The sequence below is a fragment of the Spermophilus citellus genome (genome assembly GCF_964194105.1).
Source record: "Spermophilus citellus genome assembly, chromosome: 5".
Lineage (NCBI taxonomy): Eukaryota > Metazoa > Chordata > Mammalia > Rodentia > Sciuridae > Spermophilus > Spermophilus citellus.
Window position 1 is genome coordinate 20,623,632 of NC_138186.1, and position 25,812 is coordinate 20,649,443.

Sequence of the window (25,812 nt, forward strand, 5' to 3'; positions counted from 1 at the left end):
ATTAAAAACCCAGGCAGAGTTCCAATACCACTATGACAGTATGTGTTAACTAGTATCTGCCCGCTAATTACAACTAAACCTGGGAAAAATACGGAAAATAAGTACTTAGGGATACTGAGATTAAGCAAAAGTAGGTGGGTTGTGAAAAGCATCAAAATACAGAAAAGCCACTGCATAGAGATGATCTTCCCAGATTGTAGGAAGTAAATAGTTGGCTGAGTTTTCTCCTGAGCATGAGAATGCTACATCCAAGGCAGAACCTCATTGTGAAGTGGAACTATGGTAACCATGGTATGGCCAACTAAGCAGAAATTGAGGGAAACAAAAACAACTTTCTGGCCAAGAAAAGAACTCCTTGGGAGCTCAAGAGTGAAAGAAGAGAGTCACGGAACAAAGAGAAGGAACTTCCCCTAGTTCTCTGAACCAGTCCAAATCTTACGTTGAGGAATGAGACACACAAATCAACAAAGCAAAAGCTTTGAGAACCAAACTGGGATTTGAATGACCACCCAAAGGAAATCAAGACCATTTGTCCAAAGCAAACCAAGTTACTAAAACAAACACCCAGAAAGAGGAAACATGCCCACAAAAGACCTGGGAAATCCTGGACTAATCTTAAGGGCTCATGGTCCCATGAACTAGCAAAGGTCTTGCAGTCTACAAAGACTGGGAGAGGGGCTATTTTTTCAAGTGCCCAGTTTTTAATAAAATGTCATAAGGATTATAAAGAAGTAGGAAAGGGGCTGGGGATGTGGCTCAAGCGGTAGCGCGCTTGCGTGGCATGCATGCGGCCTGGGTTTGATCCCCAGCACCACATACAAACAAAGATGTTGTGTCTGCCAAAATCTAAATAATAAATATTAAAAATTCTTTAAAAATAAAAAAAGAAGAAGTAGGAAAAATAAACAAAATAATTATATAGATAGTATCTTAAACAAGTATCAGGCATACTAGACTTTTAAAAGACTGATCAAACAACTGTCTTAACTATGCTCAGAGATTAAAGGAAAATGCAGAGAATTAAGAAAACCAGGAAATCAATACATGGACAAAAAAGACAGAAATTGTAAAAAAAAAAAAAAAAAATTGAAATTCTTGGCCTGAAAACATAACAACTGATACAACAGGGATTCATTATAGTTTATAAAAGCAAACTCAAGCAGAAGAAAGAACTAACTAACTTGAAGACAGGTCATTTGAAATTCAAAAGGAAGGAAGAAAGGGAAAAGAGAACAGAGCTAAGGGACTTGTGGGACACTATTAAACAACCAATAAATGCTTAATGGGGGTCTCTGAATAAGGAGAAAGGAGCAGAGAAACTATTTGATGGCAAAATAATGGTTGAAAACTTAACCAAATTTGAAGAAAGGCATGAATATACAAACCCAAAACCTAAGGGAACTCTGTGAATAACCCAAAGACTCACACCAATATACATAAGACCTGAGAAAGGATAGAAGCAAAGATCATGAAAGTAGCAAGAGAAAAGTAACTCATCATTCATGAGGCCTCAATAAAACTGTCATGGATTTTTATCAGCAAAAGCATCAGGATAGTATGCTTAAAATGCTGTTTAAAGGGGGAAAAACTGTCAACTGAGAATTTCATATCTTTGAACTGTCCTTCAAAGATGAGGGAGAAATTAAGATATTCCCAGACAAAAGCTGGGACGTTTAGTACCACTATAACTGCCCTATAAGAAACTAAAAAAAAGGAGATCCAAGATGGCAGAATAGAGGCGGTCATATTCCTGGCTGCTCCATGATGTGAAACCAAAAAGGCAGAAAGGCAGCTTCTCCAAAAGTGAGGTACTGGAAACCTTCAGGAACACTGTAAGTCCACAGGGTATAAATTCTACTGCCTCAGATCCATACTGTTTGATGGGTAGACACACAAAACAACATGAAAAGGCAAGGGAACAAATCACCCCAAACAAACCAAGATACTTCAATAACAGATTCCATTGACACCACAGTGGAAGAAATGTCAGATAAGGAGTTTAGAATGTACATGGTTAAACTGATCTCTGTAACAAAGGATGATGTAAGACAGCAAATACAGCTAGAATAAGATCAATAAAGAGGTAGAGAGTCTGAGGAGAAAAAAAACAAATTCTTGAAATGAAGGAAACAACAACAAAAAACTAACTAAAAAATCAATAGAAAGCATCACCAGGAGACTAGACCATTTAGAAGACAAAACCTCAGGCAGGGCTGGGAATGTGGCTCAAGCGGTAGCGCGCTCGCCTGGCATGCGTGCGGCCCGGGTTCGATCCTCACCACCACATACAAACGAAGATGTTGTGTCTGCCAATAACTAAAAAATAAATATTAAAAAAAATTCTCTCTCTCTCTCTCCTCCCCTCCCTCCCTCCCTCTCTCTCTCTCTCTCTCTCTCTCTCTCTCTCTCTCTCTCAAAAAAAAAAAAAAAACCCTCAGGCAATGAAGACAAAATATATAATCTTGAAAACAGAGTTGACCATGGAGAGGAGATGTTAAGAAACCATTAATAGAATTTCCAAAAATTATGGGATAACATGAGAAGACCAAATTTAAGATTTATTGAGGTAGATGAAGGCATGGAGATACACATGGGATGCATAATGAAATAATATCAGAAAATTTGCCAATTCTACAGAATGAAATGGAAAATCAAATGCAAGAGGCTTACAGGACCCCAAATGTGCATAATTACAATAGACCCACATCAAGGCACATAATAATGAAAATGACTGGCATACAGAATAAGGATGGAATTTTAAAGGCTACAAGAGGAAAATGTCAGATTACTTATAGGAGGAAACCAATACAGATCACAGCTGATTTCTCAACTCAGACCCTCAAAACTAGGAGGTCCTAGAATAACATACCAAGCTCTGAAAGAAAATGAATGCCAACCAAGAATCCTATATTCAAAAAATTAAGCTTTATATTTAAAAATGAAATAAAAATTTTCCGTGATAATCAAGAATTAAAAGGATTCAAAGCCAGAAGACTGCACTTAGAATATTCTCAAAAAAAAAAAAAAAAATATTCCATGAAGATGAAGTGGGGAAAAAAAAAGTGAAAACCAGCAAAGGGAGGAATTACACTAAAGGAATAGTCAATCAAAGGAGAAATTAATTCAAATTAAAAACTAGAAATAAGCCAAAATGACCAGGAACACAAATCATATCTCAATAATAACCTTGACCATTAATTGACTAAACTCATCAATCAAAAGACATATACTTAGGGCAAAGGGGAGGGAGGAGGCAAGGGGTAGGAATGATGGTGGAATGAGTTAGACATCATTACCCTAAGTAGATGAATGAAGACACGAATGGTGTGAAAATACCTGGTGTACAATCAGTGACTTGAAAAATTGTGCTCTATATGTGTAATATGAAATGAATTGCATTCTGCCATCATGTATAACAAATTAGAATAATAATTTAAAGAAAAGTTCCCCAAAATTATTGCTCATAAAACCCTAAAAATGACAGAGCACTGCTGATGAGTCCTAGTGTTCTGAGCTCACTATTTTTTACATGACTATATACCTATTAATTGTATACATCTTTCAGTCAGTATATGAATAATTTTTCTTCTTGATAATTAAAGCATCTAGTGTTAAATGTTTCATATTATCTCATTTAATCCTTACAGTAACCACCCCATTTAGCACTGATTTTGCATCTTATAGATGAAGAAATTAAGGCTTATAAAGCTTATGTCACATACTAGCACAGGTGGAGCTGGGATTTAAGTTCACTTCTGGAATAGTGTAATAAAAAAAATGTGGGGAGGTTCTAAACAGACACTTCTCATAAGAAGATATACATTCAATCAACAAATATATGAAAAAATTCAACATCTCAAGTAATTAGAGAAATGCAAATCAAAACTACTCTAACATTTCATCTCATGCCATAATGGCAGTTATCAAAAATATAGACAACAGTAAATGTTGGTGAGGATATGGGGGGAAAGGCACACTCATACATTGCTGGTGGGACTGCAAATTAGTCCAACCAATCTGTAAAGCAGTATGGAGATTCCTTAGAAAACTTGGAATGGAGCCAACGTTTGACCCAGCTATCTCACTCCTCAGTCTATACCCCAAAGACTTAAAATCAGCATACTACAGTAACACAGCCACATCAATATTCATAGCAGCTCAATTCACAGTAGCTAAACTGTGGAAGCAACCTAGATGCCCTTCAATAGATGAATGGATAAAGAAAGTGTGGCATATATACCAAATGGAATATTACTCAGCATTAAAAGAGAATAGAATAATGGCATATGCAGGTAAATGGGTGGAGCTGAAGAATCTCATGCTAGTTGAAGTAAGCCAATGCCCAAAATCCAAAGGTTGAACGTTTTCTCTGATAAGTGGATGCTGATCCAAAATGGAGAGGGGGGAAATATGGGAAAAATGGAGGAACTTTGGGCAAAGAGGAGGGTGGGTAGATAGGGTGCATGAGGGCAGGAAAGATGGTGTAATGAGATGGATACCATTACCCTAGATACATGTAAGACTGCACAAAGGGTGTGACGCTACATTGTGTACAGCTAGAAAAATTAAAAGTTGTGCTGCAATTGTTAATAATGAATCACAGTGCATTTTGCTGTCATATATACCTAATTCAAATAAATAAAATTTTTAAAACGATATACACCGGAAGATTGGATTAAAAAACAAGATTCAACAGGGGCTGGGGTTGTGGCTCAGTGATAAGAGTGCTCACCTCGCACGTGCAAGGCACTGGGTTTGATCCTCAGCCCCACATATAAATACATAAAATAAAGGTAGTGTCCAACTACAGCTAAAAAATATTTTTTTAAAAAAAGTCTCAACAATATGCTGTCTCCAATAGACTCACCTCATAGGCAAAGACTTCCACAGACTGAAGGTGAAAGGATGGGAAAACATCACTCACATGGATTGCATAAACAAGCAGGGGTTTCTCTCCTCATATCACTAAAGTAGACTTCAAGCCAAAGTTAATCAGAAGGGACAATGCCAGCCATTTCATACTGCTTAAGGGAATTATACATCAACAAGACATAACAATCATAAATATATATGCCCCAAACAATGGAGCAGATGCATACATCAAACTAACTCTTCTCAACTTCAAGAATCAAATAAACCACTACACAATAATACTTAGTGACTTTGACACACCTCTAACACTACTGGATAGGTCTTCCAAACAAAAACTAAACAAACTATAGAACTCAATAATACAATTAATAATTTAGACTTAACAGACATATATAGTATATTTCACCCATCAATGAGCAAATACACTTTCTTTTCAGCAACCAAGGATCCTTCTCTAAAATAGACCATATCTGATGCCATAAAGCAGCTCTTAACAAATACAAAAAAAAAAAAAATAGAGATAATACCCTGCATCCTATCAGATCATAATGGAATGAAATTAGAAATAAACAATAGAATTAAAAATAGAAGATACTCTAACACCTGGAGACTAAATAATATGCTATTGAATGACGAGTGGATAACAGAAGAAATCAGAAATGAAATTAAAAAATTCTTAGAGGTAAGTGAGTATAGTGATACAACATATCAAAATCTCTGGGATACCATGAAGGCCGTGCTAAGAGGAAAGATCATTGCATAGATCTCATTCATTAAAACAATAGAAAGTCTGCTGAGTATGATGATGAGCACCTGTAATCCCAGAAGCTTTGGAGGCTGAGGCAGGAGGCTATAGATATCAAAGCCAGCCTCAGAAAAAGCAAGAAGCTCAGCAACTCAGTGAGACCCGTCTCTAAATAAAATACAAAATAGGGTTGGGGATGTGGCTTAGTGGCTGAGTGCCCCTGAGTTCAGTCCCAGGTACCGGAAACAAAACAAAATAATAAGTCAATGAATAAAACATTGTATCTCAGCCCTAGAAAAAGAAGAAGTTAACACCAAAGCTAGTAGAAAGACAGAAAATAATTAAAATTAGAGCCAAAATCAAGGAAAATGAAACAAAAGAAACAATCCAAAAAACTGACAAAACAAAAAGTTGGTTCTTTGAAAAAAATAAATAAAATTGATAAACCCTTAGCCACACCTAATGAAGAGAAAGCCAAAAAGATTCAAATTACTAAAATTCATGATGAAAAAGGAAATATCAAGACAGAGACTACTGAAATACAGAAGATAATTAGAAACTATTTCAAAAATTTATGCTACAATAAAATAGAAAATCTTGAAGACATCAACAAACTTCTCAAGACATGACCTACCCATCTGACCCAGGGGGCATACACAATATGAACAGGTCAATCTCAAGCAATGAAACATGCTGCAGTCTGGCTGGGCACAATTCAGGAGCCACTTGTCAAAAGAAATAAACTTTGGGGCTGGGGATGTGGCTCAAGCGATAGAGCGCTCGCCTGGCATGCATGTGGCCCAGGTTCGATCCTCAGCACCACATACAAACAAAGATGTTGTGTCCACCAAAAACTTAAAAATAAATATTAAAAAATTCTCTCTCTCTCTCTCTCTCTCTCTCTCTCTCTGTCTCTGACACACACACACACACACACACACACATACACACACTCTCTCTCTCTTTAAAAAAAAAAAAGAAATGAACTTTATTTTTGGAACACACATACCACACCACACAGCTCCTCAGGAAAAACCTTCAGAGCCCAACTGCCACCACCTGCTTCCCACAACCCTCTCAACCTCCCCCACTCCTCCTGCTCTTGAGGCCGACTGGCTGGGTCGCGTGGGCGGAGCCAAAAAAAGTCCCCCAATGAGCAGCTCTATGGTCTGAAAGGACAGGGAAACAGCCCAATAAGCATCACTGCAGAAGAGCCAATCAGCTGGCAGCTGCAAGTTTGCTGGCGCCCCTTCGGCTGTGGCTCTCAACAGAAACAGAACACCATCAAAGGGCTACCAACTAAGGAAAGCCCAGGACCAGACAGATTCTCAGTCAGGTTCTACAAGACCTTCAAAGAAGAATTAACACCAATAGTTCTCAAATTATACCACAGGATAGAAAAGGAGGGAACCCTTCCAAACTCTATGAAGCTAATATTACTCTAATACCTTAACCAAAGACACATCAAGGAAAGGAAACTTGGCTGCTGCTGCTGCTGCTCAACAAGAAGCCTCATCTACATTTCCACCCTGGTGGGAAAGGTGGTTTGAGAACATAAGGCAAGTGCTGTGACTTTCTGTAGGACTGTCTTCAACATGTCCATGTTATTGGATCACTAGGCAATGCTGAACTGACGTGGATCTGGGGCGATCAGTCTGGGCCTCTCAGAACACACACTGAGCCCGGATCGGCTGAATTCAAGCTCCCGTTCGCCTGCTTCCCGCAGACAAAGAGCTGTGACTCAGCACTAATCCATCCGGCTGAAACAACTGGTCGGCCCTTCTCATCCTACGGAGGTAAATGCCAACCGAGCCTTCATAGGTAGTGGCCACAGGTTTGAAACGGGGTTTGGGAGAGACAGTAAGGACCCACCCATTGCATTGGTTGCCTGGCAAAGGGAAACAAACTGTCGCCATTTGCAAGAGACACCACCATGGCAGAGAACTGACGTCACCAGACTGCAGCGGAGGAGATAACTTCATTGAAACCTGCGGCTACAGCATCAAATAAATTTATAGGAGTAAACAGTAACTCAGCAGTCAAACAGAACAAGAAGTAACATGAGCAACTTGAAAAAGCAAGGAAGAAAAGGAGTACAAACAATGCAGGACAGCCTAAATATTCAGGAGGACCTAGAGTCATCAGAAAAATGGTCATATAAAGAACTCAAGGAACACCTTAGACAGATGGAATGGAACCTTAAAGAGGATACGAGACAGCAAATTCAAGCAGTGAAAGAACACATTGAGAATTAATTACATAAACAGATAAAAGAAGAAGTTAAGCATCTTTATCAGGAGATAGAGATTATAAAAAATAATCAAACAATAATTCTATAAATGAAGGAAACGATAAACCAAATTAAAAACTCAATTGAGAGTATCACTAACAGAGTGGAGTAAGTAGAAGCCAGAACGTCAGATAATGAAGACAAAATATATCATCTTGAAAAGAGTCTAGCCAACTCAGAAAGGCTGGTAAAAAATCACAAGAAAAACATCTAAGAGTTATGGGATAACATAAAAAAACCAAACTTACGAGTCATCGGGATAGAAGAAGGTACAGAGATTCAAACCAAGGGAATGAGTAACCTGCTGAATGAAATAATTACAGAAAATTTTCCAGAAATAAAAAAGGAAACAGATATACTATTAGAAGATGCATACAGGACACCGAGCACACAAAATCACAGTAGACCAACGCCAAGACACATTGTTATGAAGATATCCAATATACAGAACAAAGAGAAAATATTAAAAGCTACAAGAGAAAGGAGACAGATTACATTCAGGGGTAAACCAATAAAGTTAACAACGGATTTTTCATCACAGACGCTGAAAGCAAGGTCATGGAACAATGTATTTCAAACACTGAAAGACAATGGATGCCAACCAAGAATTCTGTATCCAGCAAAATTAAGCTTCAGGTATGACAACGAAATAAAAATCTTTCATGATAAACAAAAGTTAAAAGAATTTGCAGCCAGAAAACCAGCATTGCAAAGCATTTTGAGTAAAACACTACATGAGGAAGAAATGAAAAACAATAACCAAAACCATCAGTGGGAATTGCCTCGGTAAAGACAGAGGGCAAGGGGAAAGATAATCATGGAGAAACAAACTAAATTTTTTTAAAAAAGGATAAATAATCAAACATGGCTGGAAGTACAAACCATATATCAATAGTAACTCTGAATGTTAATGGCTTAAACTCTCCAATAAAGCGACATAGGCTGGTATCATGGATTAAAAAAACAAATCCAACAATATGCTGCCTCCAGGAGACACATCTGATTGGAAAAGACATACACAGGCTGAAGGTGAAAGGATGGGAAAAAAATATACATGCACACGGTCCTCGTAAGCAAGCAGGGGTGGCCATCCTCATATCGAATAAAATCGACTTCAAGACTAAGTTAATCGGGGGATAGTAGAGAATAGGATAGACAGCAGAATACATCAGTCACTAGAATGGCAATATGTAAATCAATGGAAGTGTAACTGATGTGATACAGCAAACTGTATACGGGGTAAAAATGGGAGTTCATAACCCACTTGAATCAAACTGTGAAATATGATATATTAAGAACTATGTAATGTTTTTAACGACCAACAATAAAAAAAGGACTAAGTTAATAAAAAGGGATAAAGAAGGACATTATATACTGTTAAAAGGAACCATTCACCAACAAGACATAACAATTATCAATATTTATGCACCAAATAATGGTGCTGCGACATTCATAAAACAAATTCTCCTCAAGTTCAAGAATCAAATAGACAACAACACAATAATCATGGGTGACTTCAACACACCTCTCTCACCATTGGACATATCCTCCTAACAAAAGTTGTATAAAGAAACTATAGAACTCAATACCACAATCAATAACCTAGACTTAACTGACATATATAGAATATATCAACCATCATCAAATGGATATACTTTTTTCTCAGCAGCACATGGATCCTTCTCAAAAATAGACCATATATTATGCCATACGGCAACTCTCAGTAAATATAAAGGGGTGGAGATAATAACATGCATTTTATCTGATCATAATGGAATGAAACTGGAAATCAATGATAAAAAAAGGAAGGAAAAATCCTACATCACATGTAAAATGAACAATATGTTACTGAATGATCAATGGGTTACAGAAGACATAAAGGAGGAAATCAAAAAATTCTTAGAGATAAATGAAAATACAGACACAACATATCGGAATCTATGGGACACAATGAAAGCAGTTTTAAGAGGAAAATTCATTGCCTGGTGGTCATTCCTCAAAAAAACAAAAAACCAACAAATAAATGAGCTCACACTTCATCTCAAAGCACTAGAAAAGGAAGAGCAAAACAACAGCAAATGTAGCAGAAGGCAAGAAATAATTAAAATCAGAGCGGAAATCAATGAAATTGAAACAAAAGAAACTATTGAAAAAATTAACAAAACTAAAAGTTGGTTCTTCGAAAAAATAAATAAGATCGACAGACCCTTAGCCATGCTAACGAAGAGAAGAAGAGAGAGAACTCAAATTACTAACATACGGGATGAAAAAGGCAATATCACAACAGATGCTACAGAAATACAGAAGACAATTAGAAATTATTTTGAAAACCTATATTACAATAAAATAGAAGATAGTGAAGACATCGATAAATTTCTTAGGTCATATGATTTGCCCAGACTGAGTCAGGAGGATACACACAATTTGAACAGACCAATATCAATGGATGAAATTGAAGAAGCCATCAAAAGACTACCAACCAAGAAAAGCCCAGGACCGGAGGGGTATACAGCGGAGTTTTACAAAACCTTTAAAGAAGAATTAATACCAATACTTTTCAAGTTATTTCAGGAAATAGAAAAAGAGGGAGCTCTTCCAAATTCATTCTATGAGGCCAACATCACCCTGATTCCGAAACCAGACAAAGACACCTCAAAGAAAGAAAACTACAGACCAATATCTCTGATGAACCTAGATGCAAAAATCCTCAGTAAAATTCTGGCGAATCGAATACAAAAACACATCAAAAAAATTATGCACCATGATCAAGTAGGATTCATCCCTGGGATGCAAGGATGGTTCAATATACGGAAATCAATAAATGTTATTCACCACATCAATAGACTTAAAGATAAGAACCATATGATCATCTCGATAGATGCAGAGAAAGCATTTGACAAAGTACAGCATCCCTTTATGTTCAAAACATTAGAAAAACTAGGGATAACAGGAACTTACCTTGACATTGTAGAAGCTATCTATGCTAAGCCTCAGGCTAGCATCATTCTGAATGGACAAAAGTTGAAGGCATTCCCTCTAAAATCTGGAACAAGACAGGGATGCCCTCTCTCACCACTTCTATTTAATTTAGTCCTTGAAATACTAGCCAGAGCAATTAGACAGACAAAAGAAATTAAAGGCATAAAAATAGGAAAAGAAGTACTTAAATTATCACTATTTGCAGACGACATGATTCTATACCTAGAAGACCCAAAAGGATCTACAAAGAAACTACTAGAACTAATAAATGAATTCAGCAAAGTGGCAGGATATAAAATCAACACGCATAAATCAAAGGCATTCCTGTATATCAGCGACAAAACTTCTGAAACGGAAATGAGGAAAAACACTCCATTCACAATATCCTCAAAAAAAATAAAATACTTGGGAATCAACCTAACAAAAGAGGTGAAAGATTTATACAATGAAAACTACAGAACCCTAAAGAGAGAAGTAGAAGAAGATCTTAGAAGATGGAAAAATATACCCTGTTCATGGATAGGCAGAACTAACATTATCCAAATGGTGATATTACCAAAAGTTCTCTATAGGTTTAATGCAATGCCAATCAAAATCCCAACGGCATTTCTTGTAGAAATAGATAAAGCAATCATGAAATTCATATGGAAAAAAAAAGACCCAGAATAGCAAAAGCAATTCTAAGCAGGAAGTGTGAATTAGGTGGTATAGCGATACCAGATTTCAAACTATATTACAGAGCAAAGTGACAAAAACAGCATGGTACTGGTACCAAAACAGGTGGGTGGACCAATGGTATGGAATAGAGGACACAGAGACTAATCCACAAAGTTACAACTATCTTATATTTGATAAAGGGGCTAAAAGCATGCAATGGAGGAAGGATAGCATCTTCAACAAATGGTGTTGGGAAAACTGGAAATCCATATGCAACAAAATGAAACTGAATCCCTTTCTCTCTCCATGCACAAAAGTTAACTCAACATGGATCAAGGAGCTAGATATCAAATCAGAGACTCTGCATCTGATAGAAGAAAAAGTTGGCTCAGATCTACATATTGTGGGGTCGGGCTCCAAATTCCTTAATAGGACACCCATAGCACAAGAGTTAATAACAAGAATCAACAAATGGGACTTACTTAAACTAAAAAGTTTTTTTCTCAGCAAGAGAAACAATAAGAGAGGTAAATAGGGAGCCTACATCATGGGAACAAATTTTTACTCCTCACACTTCAGATAGAGCCCTAATATCCAGAGTATACAAAGAACTCAAAAAATTAGACAATAAGATAACAAATAACCCAATCAACAAATGGGCCAAGGACCTGAACAGACACTTCTCAGAGGAGGATATACAATCAATCAACAAGTACATGAAAAAATGCTCACCATCTCTAGCAGTCAGAGAAATGCAAATCAAAACCACCCTAAGATACCATCTCACTCCAGTAAGATTGGCAGCCACTATGAAGTCAAACAACATCAAGGTCTGGCGAGGATGTGGAGAAGAGGGTACACTTGTACATTGCTGGTGGGACTGAAAATTGGTGCGGCCAATTTGGGCCAATTTGGAAAGCAGTTTGGAGATTCCTGGGAATGCTGGGAATGGAACTACCATTTGACCCTGCTATTGCCCTTCTCAGACTATTCCCTGAAGACCTTAAAAGAGCACGCTACAGGGATACTGCCACATTGATGTTCATAGCAGCACAATTCACAATAGCTAGACTGTGGAACCAACCCAGATGCCCTTCAATAGATGAATGGATAAAAAAAAATGTGGCATTTATACACCATGGAATATTACGCAGCACTAAAAAATGACAAAATCATGGAATTTGCAGGGAAATGGATGGCACTAGAGCAGATTATGCTTAGTGAAGCTAGCCAATCCCTAAAAAACAAATACCAAATGTCTTCTTTGATATAATGAGAGCAACTATGAACAGAGTAGGGAGGAAGAGCAGGAAGAAAAGATTAACTTTAAACAGAGACATGAGATGGGAGGGAAAGAGAGAGAAAAGGGAAATTGCATGGAAATGAAGGGAGACCCTCATTGCTATACAAAATTACATATAAGAGGTTGTGAGGGGAATGGGAAAATTAACAAGGAGAGAAATGAATTACAGTAGATGGGGTAGAGAGAGAAGATGTGAGGGGAGGGGAGGGGGGATAGTAGGGGATAGGAAAGGTAGCGGAATACAACAATTACTAATAGGGCATTATGTAAAATTGTGGATGTGTAACCGACGTGATTCTGCAATCTGCATTTGGGGTAAAATTGGGGGTTCATAACCCACTTCAGTCTAATGTATGAAATATGATATGTCAAGAGCTTTGTAATGTTGTGAACCAATAAAAAAATTAAAAAAAAGGAAAGAAAATTTCAGACCAATATCACTGATGAACATAGATGATAAAATTCTCAATAAAATGATGGCAAATCGCATACAAAAACATTAAAAAGATAGTGTGCCGAGGTCCAGCCCCGGCGGGGGTGGGGGGAGTGGAGTTCCAGGGGTCCTGATGGAGGAGTGGTGTCCTGAAGAAGAGTTGTGACAACAGGTTGCTAGTTACGTGCAACCTCCAGAAGACAACTCATTGCCCCTGGAGGACCTTTATTTTTATACCTGTTTTACAGGTGTTTTTTCAGGTAGTTAATGGATAGCTTCAAAGCCTGGAACTTTTTTGATTTACATAATTTTCAAGAGTTACAATCTTTTCTGACCTATATTGATTACCTAAGATACTAAGTACATTGTTCAAAGTATTTTTCTGTAACCTTAGTCAATCATGATTAAGCTTTTAGGTTTTCACCTCAATCACTAGGTGCTAGGGGATGCAACTAGACTACATGACTCCTGAGCTATTATTTGCGTCTAACTTTAAAGCATACCTATAATTATTTCATTAATCTTTAACCTTAAAGCATACTTATGATTATTGGTAAGCTTTCTTACTTCTAAACTAAAATCCCAGTAAAACACACTTAAAGTAGTGAAAGTCTATTATTTAAAAGCCTACTATTCTGAAGTTCCTCTAAAATATATGTTAATTTTACATTATTCTATTTTTAATTTCCAAGGTAATTTTCTTTTTTCATATGACCTATTCAACTACTTTCTTAAAGAACTTCCTTGATCCTTGGTCAAAGCACACCAATTCTTATGTCTTTGTAATCTTTAACTAAAGGGCAGGCTTCACACCTCAACCCATTTGTCATTTATATTAACTATGTGTTCTCCATTTTCATCTTAAGTTTCTGTGTAAGGCAAAGGAGGGTCTATTGGTTGGGGAATGTATTTTTATTTTAGCCTCTTGTCCTCGAGGGGATACCATAAGCTACATACAGTGGTCCTTGTACTGTTGGCACAGCAATTGTTTTTCTGTACCTGGGCTGTTTTACAGGTTGTGGCTTTAAGACGGTGTTGAGGGGGTCTAGTATAAATTGTTATCCATGGGATAAATATTTCTTGTGGTTTAAGCTTGAGGAATAACACCATTGTTTGTATCCTGAGAGATATTGAAACACATCTTATGCCATGTCTCAACTATATCCTTAGTCTCATTCTGGGAATTTTCCTGCAATTTCAGGCAATATGTACTTTTATTATTGATTGATATATGCCCTATTATCTATATCATGAGTATCATAAACAAAACATTTAACATTCCTAATGGTTCCCGTTTCCAGATGGAGCGGCCCTGCCACAGCATCCTCCACACTGTGACCCTGTCAGGCAGCGGGTGCAGGAACACCTTCAACAATAGTGCACCATAATTGCTCATTGATGGGTGAAATATAATATATATGTCTGTTAAGTCTAAATTATTAATTGTATTATTAAGTTCTATAGTTTCTTTGTTTAGTTTTTTTTTGGAAGACCTATCCAGTAGTGTTAGAGGTGTGTCAAAGTCACTAAGTATTATTGTGTTGTGGTTTATTTGATTCTTGAAGTTGAGAAGAGTTTGTTTGATGTATGCATCAAGTGGGGTTCATCCCAGGGATGCAAGATTGGTTCAACATACAGAAATCCATTAATTTAATTAGTCACATCAATAGACTTAAAGACAAGAATCACATGATCTTCTCAATAGATGCAGAAAGCATTTGACAAAGTAGAGCACCACTTCGTGTTCAAAACACTGGAAACAATAGGGATAGTAGGAACATATCTCAATGTTGTAAAAAGCTACCTATACTAAACCCAAGGCCTACATCATTCTAAATGAAGAAAAATTGAAAGCATTCCATCTAAGAACTGGAACAAGATAAGGATGCCCTCTTTCATCACTTTTATTAAACATCATCCTTGAAACTTGTAGGGATTCTGACTGTGGAAATATACAGGGAAGTGTTCCTCTGGTGAGCAAACTCCCAGGGAGTAACAGGCACCCTGTATCTCATGCTTAGGATGCTCTGGAGTTTCTCCTAGGATTTAGCAAGATAACTAATACATGTGCAATGTCTAGCTGCTATGGCAGTGCCCTGCATGAGGAGGCGCTATGCTAAAGTCTTAGCCTTGACCTTGATCTCAGGCACATGGCTCCTGGGAATAAAGGAACTTGCTTGCCAGATAATTATGTTTCACCAAGCCCCAGTGCTCCTGGACCTGACCACCTAATGCCTAATGATAACTTCAGACAATTGATTTTCTTGAGAACTACACAAAGCTCCTAACATGAGACACTGCAGCTACAGTATGTAACTGGGGAATAAGCTGCATAATGTTGCTAACTCTGGAACCTGCCTAATGACACAATGAACAATAATGTACTATTGATGCCAATGACTTAATATAACCTATTGCTATAAATAAAGCTGGCAACTTGGCCATTCTACCATTCTGCCATCTTTCCTGCCTCTGCATCTTGTCTCTGTGTCTCTTTTTATTTTTCCTACAGAAACTCTAGCCAGAGCACAATTAGAAGAAAGAAATTTAAAGAACACAAATAGGAAAAGAGCTGGGCATGGTGGCGCACTCCTGTGATCCCAGGGGCTTGGGAGTCTGAGACAGGAGAATCATGAGTTCAAAGCCAGCTTCAGCAACTCAGTGAGACCTGTCTCTAAATACAATGCAAAATAGGGCTGGAGATATGGCTCAGTGGTCAAGCACCCCTGAGTTCAATCCCCAGTACCAAACAAACAAACAAAAAAAAAATAGGAAAAGAACTCAAACTATCAACAAATGGTGCTGGCAAAACTGGAAACCCATATGTAGCAATATAAAATTAAACCCTATCTCTCACCCTGCACAAAACTTAACTCAAAGTGGATCAAAAACAGGCTAGAACAGAGACCCTGCACCAAAGAAGAAATAGTAGACCCAAATCTCTACCAGGTCGGCTTAGAAACTGACTTCCTTAACCAGACTCCTAAAGTGCAAGAAGTAAAATCAAGAATCAATAAATGGGATGGAATCAAACTAAAAATCTTTTTCACAGCAAAGGAAACAATAATGTGAAGAGAGACCCTACAGAATGGGAGAAAATATTTACACCATGCATCTCAGATAGAGCATTAATCTCCAGGATATATAAAGATCTCAAAAAAACAAATAACCCTATCAATAAATGGACTAGGGAATTGAACAGACACTTCTCAGAAGAAGATATACAATCCGTCAACAAATATATAAAAAAAAAATTCAACATAATTATAACATAATCAAAAATAATGTAACCAAGGAGTCAAAGACTTGTACAATCTGGGCATGGTGGCACAGGCCTGTAATCCCAGTGACTCATTAGGCTGAGGCAGGAGGATTGTGAGATCAAAGCCAGCCTCAGCAATTTAGCAAGGCCCTAAGCAACTTTGTGAGACCCTGTAAAGTTCCCCTGGGTTCAATCCCTGGTACAAAAAAAAAAAAAAAAAAAAAGTACAGTAAAAACTACAAAATATTGCTTAGAGAAACCACAGAAGACATAATAGAAAGTTATTCCATATTCATGGATCATAAGATGAATTGGTATAAAAAATGTAGTCTATACATAGAATGGAAAATATCACTCTTGAAAAAGAAGGAAATTCAGACTCATTCTGTGACATGGATGAACCTTGAAGACAAGTGAAATAAGCACAAAAGGACAAATATGGTCCCACTTATTTAAATAGACATAATAGGCAAGTTCTTAGAATCAGAAAATGAAGCCAGAATTAGAAAGGCAGTTGGTATAAAGAAGTAAATCGAGTCAGGTAAGATCAAGGAGGCCAATTTGAGTGAGTCGGGGAAATTGGAGACTGCCCCCTTTGGGGGTGAAATGTCTTCAGAGCCCTTCCTACACCCTATCAAGAATCTGCCCCTGAGCCAACCTGTTGCTAAGGTAACCTGTTGCAGGAATCGCCCCTCCCTACATTGAGTTGTGAAAGTTGTTAATTAATGATGGATGCTCCATCCTGCCCTTTCCCCTTCAGCCCACCTGTTTCCCACCCTTTTGGTCATCCCTGGCATTTCCTGGGCCTAGTCACAAATGCAGGGAGAAAGATAATGGGAAAGAGAACAGGAAAACAAAGGAAGCCTAGGACATATAAAAAGGCAGGACACCTCACTTCTTGGGATATCAGGACACCAGCTATGGCCCCCTTCTCCCTCCTGGGAGAATTTATGTTACCCCTTTTTAAGTAAACCATGTTTTCTATGCTTGCCTCAGCGTGCTTCCCTAATGTTATACTTCAACATGTGAAGGAGCAGGACTCCTCACCCATAAGGCAGCATCCAGAGTGGAATAGCGATCACCAGGTGCTGTAGGGATATGGGAATGGAGTTGTTTGATGGGTACAGAGTTTCAGTTGGGGATAATACAAAATTCTGAAGATAGCTAGTGATGATGGTGACACAACAGTGTGAATGTACTTAATGACACGGAACTGTGCCCTTTAAAATTCTTTATATGGCAAATTTTGTGCTATACACATTTTATGTGGTTCACCAATAAGCAAGATGAAGAATTAGTATTTTTCAACACATTCAGAAAAAGCAATTGACGGTTAGGGATATGGCTCAGTTGTGGTAGAATGCTTGCCTTGTATGCACAAGGCCCCGGGTTCTAATCCCCAGCATCACCAAAAAAAAAAAAAAAGAAAAAGAAAAGAAAAAAGCAATTGACAAAGTTCAACATCTATTCATGATAAAACTCAATCCACACTAGCAACAGTAGGGAACTTCCTCAAACTGATAGAGGGAATCTACATTGTATTGACTTGTTCTCTGCCTGGGATTGAGAACAAATCAAGATGCCTGCTTTTATCACTTCTGTTCAACATTGTGCTGGAAATCCGAGCCATTGAATAAGACAAAGAAAATAAAAGGAGTAAAGATTGGAAAGGAAGATGTAAAAACATCCTTTTATTTGCAGATTATATAATTACTTGCAGGGCTGAGGATGTGGCGCGCTCGCCAGGCATGCATGCAGCCCGGGTTCGATCCTCAGCACCATATACAAACAAAGATGTTGTGTCCACCAAAAATACTAAAAAATAAATATTGAAATTCTCTCTCTCTCTCTTTAAAATATATATATATATATATATATATATATATATATATATATATATATAATTACTTGCATAGAAAAATGGGAGTCATATAATCCTGCAATCTCACTCGTGAGTATTTTTCCAAAAAAATTAAAATCAGGATCTCAAAGAGATACTAGCACACCTTTATTCATTGCTGCACAAGTCACAATAGACAAGATTTAGAAAAAAATATAAAGATCCACTGGCAGGTGAATGGTTAAAGGAATACAATATACAGTCTTTAAAAAGATGAAATTTTGCATGTGTGACATGGACAAATCTTAAGGACATTATGCTAAGTGAAATGAGCCAGTCAGAAAGAGTACATGATTCCACTTATAAGAGGCATCTAAAATAGTCTGATTCATAGAATCAGAGTAGAATGGTGGTTATCAGGAGCTGGCAGAAGGATGAATTGGGAAATCCGTGGGCAACCAGTTCAGTGAAGCAAGGTGAATAAGCACAATTCAGGAGATATACAACATTGTACCTGTTCATCAATAATAATGTACGATGCACCTAAAATTTGTCAAGAGGGTAGACCTCATGTTAATTGTCTTAGCACAATAAAAGAAAAAGGACCTGGGTACAGTGGTGTACACCAGCAGCTTGGGAGGCTGAGGCAGGCGGATCACAAGTTCAAAGCCAGCCTCAGCAACTTAGTGAGACCCTAAGCAACTTAGCGAGACCCTGTTTCTGAATAAAATTTTAAAAAAGGCTGGGAAGGTGGGTCAGAGGTTGAGTGCCCCTGGGTTCAATTCCTGGTGCCCCAAAAGAAAAATGAGCCCCCTCAAAAAATCTAAAAATAGCTACTAGAACTAATAAATTAATTTACAAGCTTGCAGTATACAATAGTAATAAAAATCAATTGTAAACAAACAATAAATGCTGGTGAGGCTGTGGGGATAAAGGACCACTTGTACATTGTTGGTGGGACTGTAGACTAGTACAACCACTCTGGAAAGTAATTTGGAAATTCTCAAAAAACTAGGGATGGAACTATCATATGACCTAGCTATCCCATTCCTACACATTTTCTTTCAAAGATCTAAAATTGGCATACTATAGAAATACATCCACTTCAGAATAATTCACAATAACTAAATTAAATTATGGAATCAAGCCAGATGCCCATCAATAGATGAATGGATGAAGAAATTGTTACACACACACGCACACACACACACACACACACACAAAATGGAGCTGTTAAAAAGAATAAAATTATGATCACTGGCATGGTGGCGCAGGCCTGTGAGCCCAGTGGCTCGAGAGGCTGAGGCAGGAGGATCATGAGTTCAAGGCCAGCCTCAGCAAAAGCAAGGCACCAGGCAAATCAGTGAAACCCTGTCTCTAAATAAAATACAAAATAGGACTGGGGATGTGGCTCAGTGTGTAAGTGCCCTGAGTTCAATCCCCAATACCCCCCCCCAAAAAAAAGGAATGAAATTATGGCATTTGCTGGTAAACAGATGGAAATGGAGAATATTGTGCTAAGTGAATTTAATCAAACCCCAAAACCCAAAGGTCTAAAGTCTTCTCTCATATGTGGAAGCTAGAGTGAAATAAAGAAAAGGGGGAGGGAAGGATAAGATTACATAAAGAACCAATTAAATATAAATTACTAGACAAGCTAAAGGAAATCTAGTAAAGAAAGGAGACAAGGGGCAGGAGGAGGGAGGGAAAGCGGGGATCCTGAACTGAAACCGATATCCATGCACGTATGAGTTTTTCACGATGAACACAACCACATGTATAACCATGAAGCTCTAATAAAGATCTTATTTTTTTTAATTTCCATGTATAGTAGTGTTATAAGACATAAAAACCTAGTAATAAATATATTAATAGATTCCAAGATGTCTACTTTGAAAAAAACTACAAACCTTTGTTTACAGCAATTAAAGACCAAAATGAATGGACAGATATATTCTATCCATGAATTGGAAGACTCTCATTAAGGGGACAATCTCCTCTATTGATCTACAGATTCAACTCAATTCCAACCAAATCCTAGGTAGACTTTATAGAAATTGACAGGCTGATTCCACATTTTTATGGAAACACACAGGACCTAGAATATTATCAAAGCCAGTTTTTAAAGTACAAGATCAAAGTTGGATGACTTGCCCTACTTTATTTCAGGACTTACTATAAATAAGATAGTTTGGTTTTGGCAAAGACATATAGATAAGTGGAGCAAAATAGGGTCCAGAAATATACTCAGATTGTGCACATTTTTTTTTTTACAAAATTGCCAAGGGAGGGCTGGGGATGTGGCTCAAGCGGTAGCGCGCTCGCCTGGTGTGCCTGCAGCCCGGGTTCGATCCTCAGCACCACATACCAACAGGGATGTTGTGTCCGCCGAGAACTAAAAAATAAATGTTAAAAATTCTCTCTCTCTCTCTCTCACTCTCTCTAAAAAAAAAAAAAATTGCCAAGGGAATTCAGTAGGGAAAGAAAAAAACCTTTTCAAACTAACAGCAGTGAGTGAAAATAACAAACAAAATTTAAAAAGAGCAGCAAGTAACATTTTGAGTTTAACAATCAAAGTAAACTCAAAATGGCTAATGAAATTTAAAATGATCGAAGTTCTGAAAGAAAATATAGGAAATCTTTTTGACCTTGGGCCTAGGTGAAGGATTCTCAGAAAATATACAAACTATAAAAGAAAATGAATTGGTGAGTTGGTCTTCAACAAATTTAACTGTTGTTCTTCAAAAGATACCATGAAAAAGGCAAGAGCAGCCGCCGTGAGGGAGAAAACATTGGCAGTGATTCCATCAGACATAGGGTTTGTATTGAGAATACGTAAAGGACTCCTGCAACTCAGTCATAAGACATAGAAACTTCAAAATAAGTGGATTTGAACCAGCCATTTCACAAAAGCTATGAATGGCTGGTAGGAACATGACGTGTGACTCAACATTTTCAGGAGATGCTGATGTCTCATTTGAATGGGCAGGTGTGCAAAGTCTCAGGCATTAACCCAGGACCTGTCTCTAAATTCCAAAAATAATGGCACACTTCCCTGGTCAGCCAAATCAGATCCATCCATTCATAAGACTACGTGCAAATTCCTTAGAAGGGGGGCTTCCCAGTACCAGAAGCATCCCTCTCCATACCTGCCTTAATTGCCTGTCACATGGTCACCCAAGGGCCATTTTCTTGCCTCTCCATGTAGAGTGGTTTTCAGTTTCTGCTCCAGGCTTTCTATCCCATCTCTGGAGACAGCATTATTTTTTCAGGTCTTAGTCAGAGAGTCCTTTATTGCTTGTAAATTTTGTTTCCCTAAAAATTATGACACAACAGGTGCCTTCGTGCACACCTACAATCCCAGAAACTTGGAGGATAAGGCAGGAGAATCTTGAGTTCAAAGCCAGCCCCAGCAACTTAGTGAGGCCCCAAGCAACTCAGCAAGACCCTGTCTCTAAATACAATATTAAAAAGGGCTGGGAATGTGGCCCAGTGGTTAAGTGCCACTGAGTTCAATTGTCAGTAACCAAAAAAAGTAAAACAAAAACCAAACAACAACAACAACAAAACTCTGACACTAAATTCTAGGGTTTTTTCTTTGGGTTGGGTTGTTTTCCCCATTGTGTGTGACCCCTTTTTTCTCATTAATGACTTCAGACTGAAAAACATTTTTTTCAAGACTTACTTTCCCTACAAGCAGTCAGGCATCTGGCATCTGGCAGATACCTGGTGATTGTCCTTGGAATAATGAAAATGGCAGGCTCTACCCATCACAGGAGAATGACTTTGTCCTCACCTCCTGATTTGGAAAGGTTCACTTACTCTCATTCCTGGCCGAACACTATCATCACCTGGAAGCATTCTAAAATTAGCAGGATCTGGCCTCCACTCCTCAGATGATGGCTCAGGTGGTCTGGGATGGGCCCAGCAGGCACCGGGCAATTCCAATCTGCAGTGAGGCTTCAGAGCCGCTGGAAGGTTAATGGTGAGAATGGCTGCCTCCTCCCAGAGCTCTGTGTGCATCTCCCAAATCAGGTCAGTACCATCTCATCACAAAATTCTTATCCTGAGGCTTCTACTTACTTTGCATCCCAGCATCATTCCCACAGACTGCAGCTGTTTCCAGGAGAACAAGGGAGGGGAAAGAAGAGGGAGGTGTGACAGCCGAGGATTGCCCTCTTCCCTCAGGAAATGCACAGTCCCCAATCCTCAGACTTCCCCCAGACAATTCTGCTTATGCTATTAACTGCCACCGTGAGCCCATTCTTAGACTGTGCAAAAAAAAAAAAAATCCTACTACTTAAGCCCCATTGGAATTCCAAATGCTAAATGTGTGGAATATGGTATCCAAGAGGATATGTCTCTATCTATGTACGTGTATGTACATAGAAACAGTCACCCACCATATGATGACATTTCAGTATGGATGGATGACATATATAATAATGGTCCCAGAAGATGATAATGGAGCTAGGAACTTCCTAGTGATGCTGTACCATTCTAATATCGTAGGGTTTGTATAAAAGTATAATATATGTAATTATGTGCAGCACATAATACTTGATAATGTTGCTGGTTTACGTATTTACCTTTATCATTATTTTAGAATGCACTCCTTATTAATAACGTTTGCTGTGAAGCAGTCTCACACGTCCTGTGTTTATCACCTATCTTGATGGCATCACATGGAGTGATTGACAAGATCACGTAGGTTTTGGGGGGCCCATTCCAGGATGTGTACACAATGACCAGATTGCCTGTGACCTGACACACAATCCTCGGAAGGTATGCCTGTAGTTGAATGACACATGACCATAAATAAAAACAGAATGTGCCAATAAAGATACATATATGGAAAGAAAGGGGAGAAAGGTTTTAAGGAATTGTCTCATGTAACTGTTGGGGCTGTTCATTTGGACAGTTTTAGGATTGGCCAACAGACTGGAAATTCCGGTAGGAATCTATCTTGCAGCATGAAACCCAAAGGCAGCAAGGGGGCACAGTCCTTCCCTTCAAGAGGTCTTGGTCTTTTCTCTTAAGACTCTCAACTGATTGAATGAGGCCTCCCCCATTATGCAGGGGCATCTCAAAGCATGCTGATTGAAATGTCAATTTCATCTGAAAAATACCCAAGGCAGGAAAATCACTTGAGCCCAGAAGTTTGAGCCAGCCTGGTGAGACGCTGTCTCAAAAATAAATAAATAAGCAGCATTTTGTCAGTGAGGTGTACAGATGAACCAAGGGACATTGATGGACATACCGACATGGGCAAATCAGAGTAAACAGAAATGTAACATGTGCAAATGTGGCTTAGTCCTTGCTCTTGCTCTTCTATATTAGCTGTGCCTCTCCTAGATTCAGTTTCCTTACCATCTCTCAAGGACTAGATAACTATACTTAGAGAATTTATAGCTCTAACGGCCTATGGATCCTGTCTGGGTTGGAGGAACAAGTAATAAAGGGAGGGGGAGAGAGAGATGGGAACCTTTCATTTAGCTACATTAATCAGTTGTATTTTAAATTTATCTTGGCAGGGTGTGGTGGCCACATTTGTAATCTCAGTGACACAGGAGGCTGAGGCAGGAGGATCCCAAGTTCAAGGTCATCCTCAGCAACTTAGCAAGATCCTGTCTAAAAACAAAAAATTAAAAGGACTGTGGATGTAGCTGAGTGGTGAAGTGCTCCTGGATTCAATCTCCGGTGCAAAAAAATAAAATAAAATAAAATAAAAAAAGAAAGAAAAGAAAAGAAAGAAAATTCACCTTGTATTAGTTTACAGTAGACTACTTTCAATGTTTTTTTTTAAGAGAGAGGGAGAGAGAGAGAGAGGTTTTTTTTAATATTTTATTTATTTTTTAGTTCTCGGCAGACACAACATCTTTGTTGGTATGTGGTGCTGAGGATCGAACCCGGGCCACACGCATGCCAGGCGAGCGTGCTACCGCTTGAGCCACATCCCCAGCCCTCAATGTTTTGTTTTTTTTTCTTGAATGTCTACCCAGCATCCAGGTGCAGAGCTTAGATGGGGTAGCAAACAATCGTGTCTACACCACAACATGGTAAATGCAATCAAGCTGACTAGTGGTGGGGATGACTAGGAAGGGATGGCTGACTTCAGAGCTGGCTCTAAGTCAGGCTTAATGGCAAGTGTCTATGATGGGCAGAGAGTGGGCAGAATAAATCCTATTGACTACTAACCCTTATCTTCAGTTGCTACCACATTGACTTAATAAAAAAGTTGGGGATCTAAACCGAATCCTTGCATGAAACATCCAGTCTTCTCCTGGTCAAGTCTGCATTTGTCACACTTCCCAAAAAAGAAAAAGAAAAATGAAGCCCTAGAGCCCATAAATATGACATCGAGCCAATAAATACAGTTTACAAGTAATTATGATTTACATGCAGTATCCAGTAGGGATTTTATAGTATTATAAAACTGAAAGTTGGGATCCCACCAAGTTCTCCAACAGGGATAAATACACCACTGTGTGCAACTCTAGATGCTCAGAAAATCGGTTTACCAGTTGGTGTCCCAGGACTGCCGGCCTTTGTGCCTGCTGATTTATTATTTATCTACAAGGCATAGAATTGAAGGAACTTTGCCAGAAGTCTCCAAGCCTCATGTAGGGTTTGACCCTAAAATTGAAATTGTCAGGAGTTGTGGTCTGAATATGTGCCCCACAGTTCATGTGCCGGAACCGTAATTCCCAGTGCAATGGTGTTGAGAGGTGGTGGGAGCTTCACAAGGTGTTTAGGTAATTAAGAGGAATCGGGGCTGGGGATGTGGCTCAAGCGGTAGCGCGCTCACCTCGCATGCGGCCAGGGTTCGATCCTCAGCACCACATACAAACAAAGATGTTGTGTCCGCCGAGAACTAAAAATAAATATTTAAAAAATCTCTCTCTCTCTCTCTCTCTCTCTCTCTCTCTCTCTTAAAAAAAAAAAAAAAAAAGGAATCAACGCCATCCTGATAGGACTTGCTCAAGTCACATTCTTGCAGGACTGAATTAGTTACTTCAACAGTAAATTGTAGCCAGGCATGGTGGCGCATGCCTGTAATCCCAGCATCTTGGGAGGCTAAGACAGGAGGCTGAGGTCAGCCTCAGCAACCTAGCAAGTCTAGACCCTTGTTGAGAGCCACAGCCCAGTCGGAATGGCATTTTGCCAGAAGTAATGGTTGAGAGGCGAGCCATTAAGGTGATGCTGGATTGATTCAATTGTATATAGACCCCTACTGTCCGCCTCGGGCGCCCGCTACTTTGGAGTTCTGGGGAGGATCTCCTGGGGAGTTCGAGTTGGTTGGTGAAGTTCCGGTTGGTGTGGTGTGCTGGAGAAGGGCCGTGTGGGTGGCGTTGGGGAGAGTTCCCGGGGAGTGTGCGTGGAGTGCTGTTGGAGTTCAGGCAATAAAGTTTCCTGTTTGAACAAGTGCTT

At 38.7% G+C, this 25,812-nt stretch overlaps 1 protein-coding gene across 1 annotated transcript in view; it reads right to left on the reverse strand.

Moving 5' to 3' along the window:
- The window catches only part of LOC308649276 (testis expressed protein 56-like), a gene marked incomplete at its 5' end in the record, with an annotated part of 37,229 nt that overhangs the window by 1,697 nt on the left and 9,720 nt on the right, over positions 1 to 25,812 (reverse strand). The window lies entirely within an intron of this gene.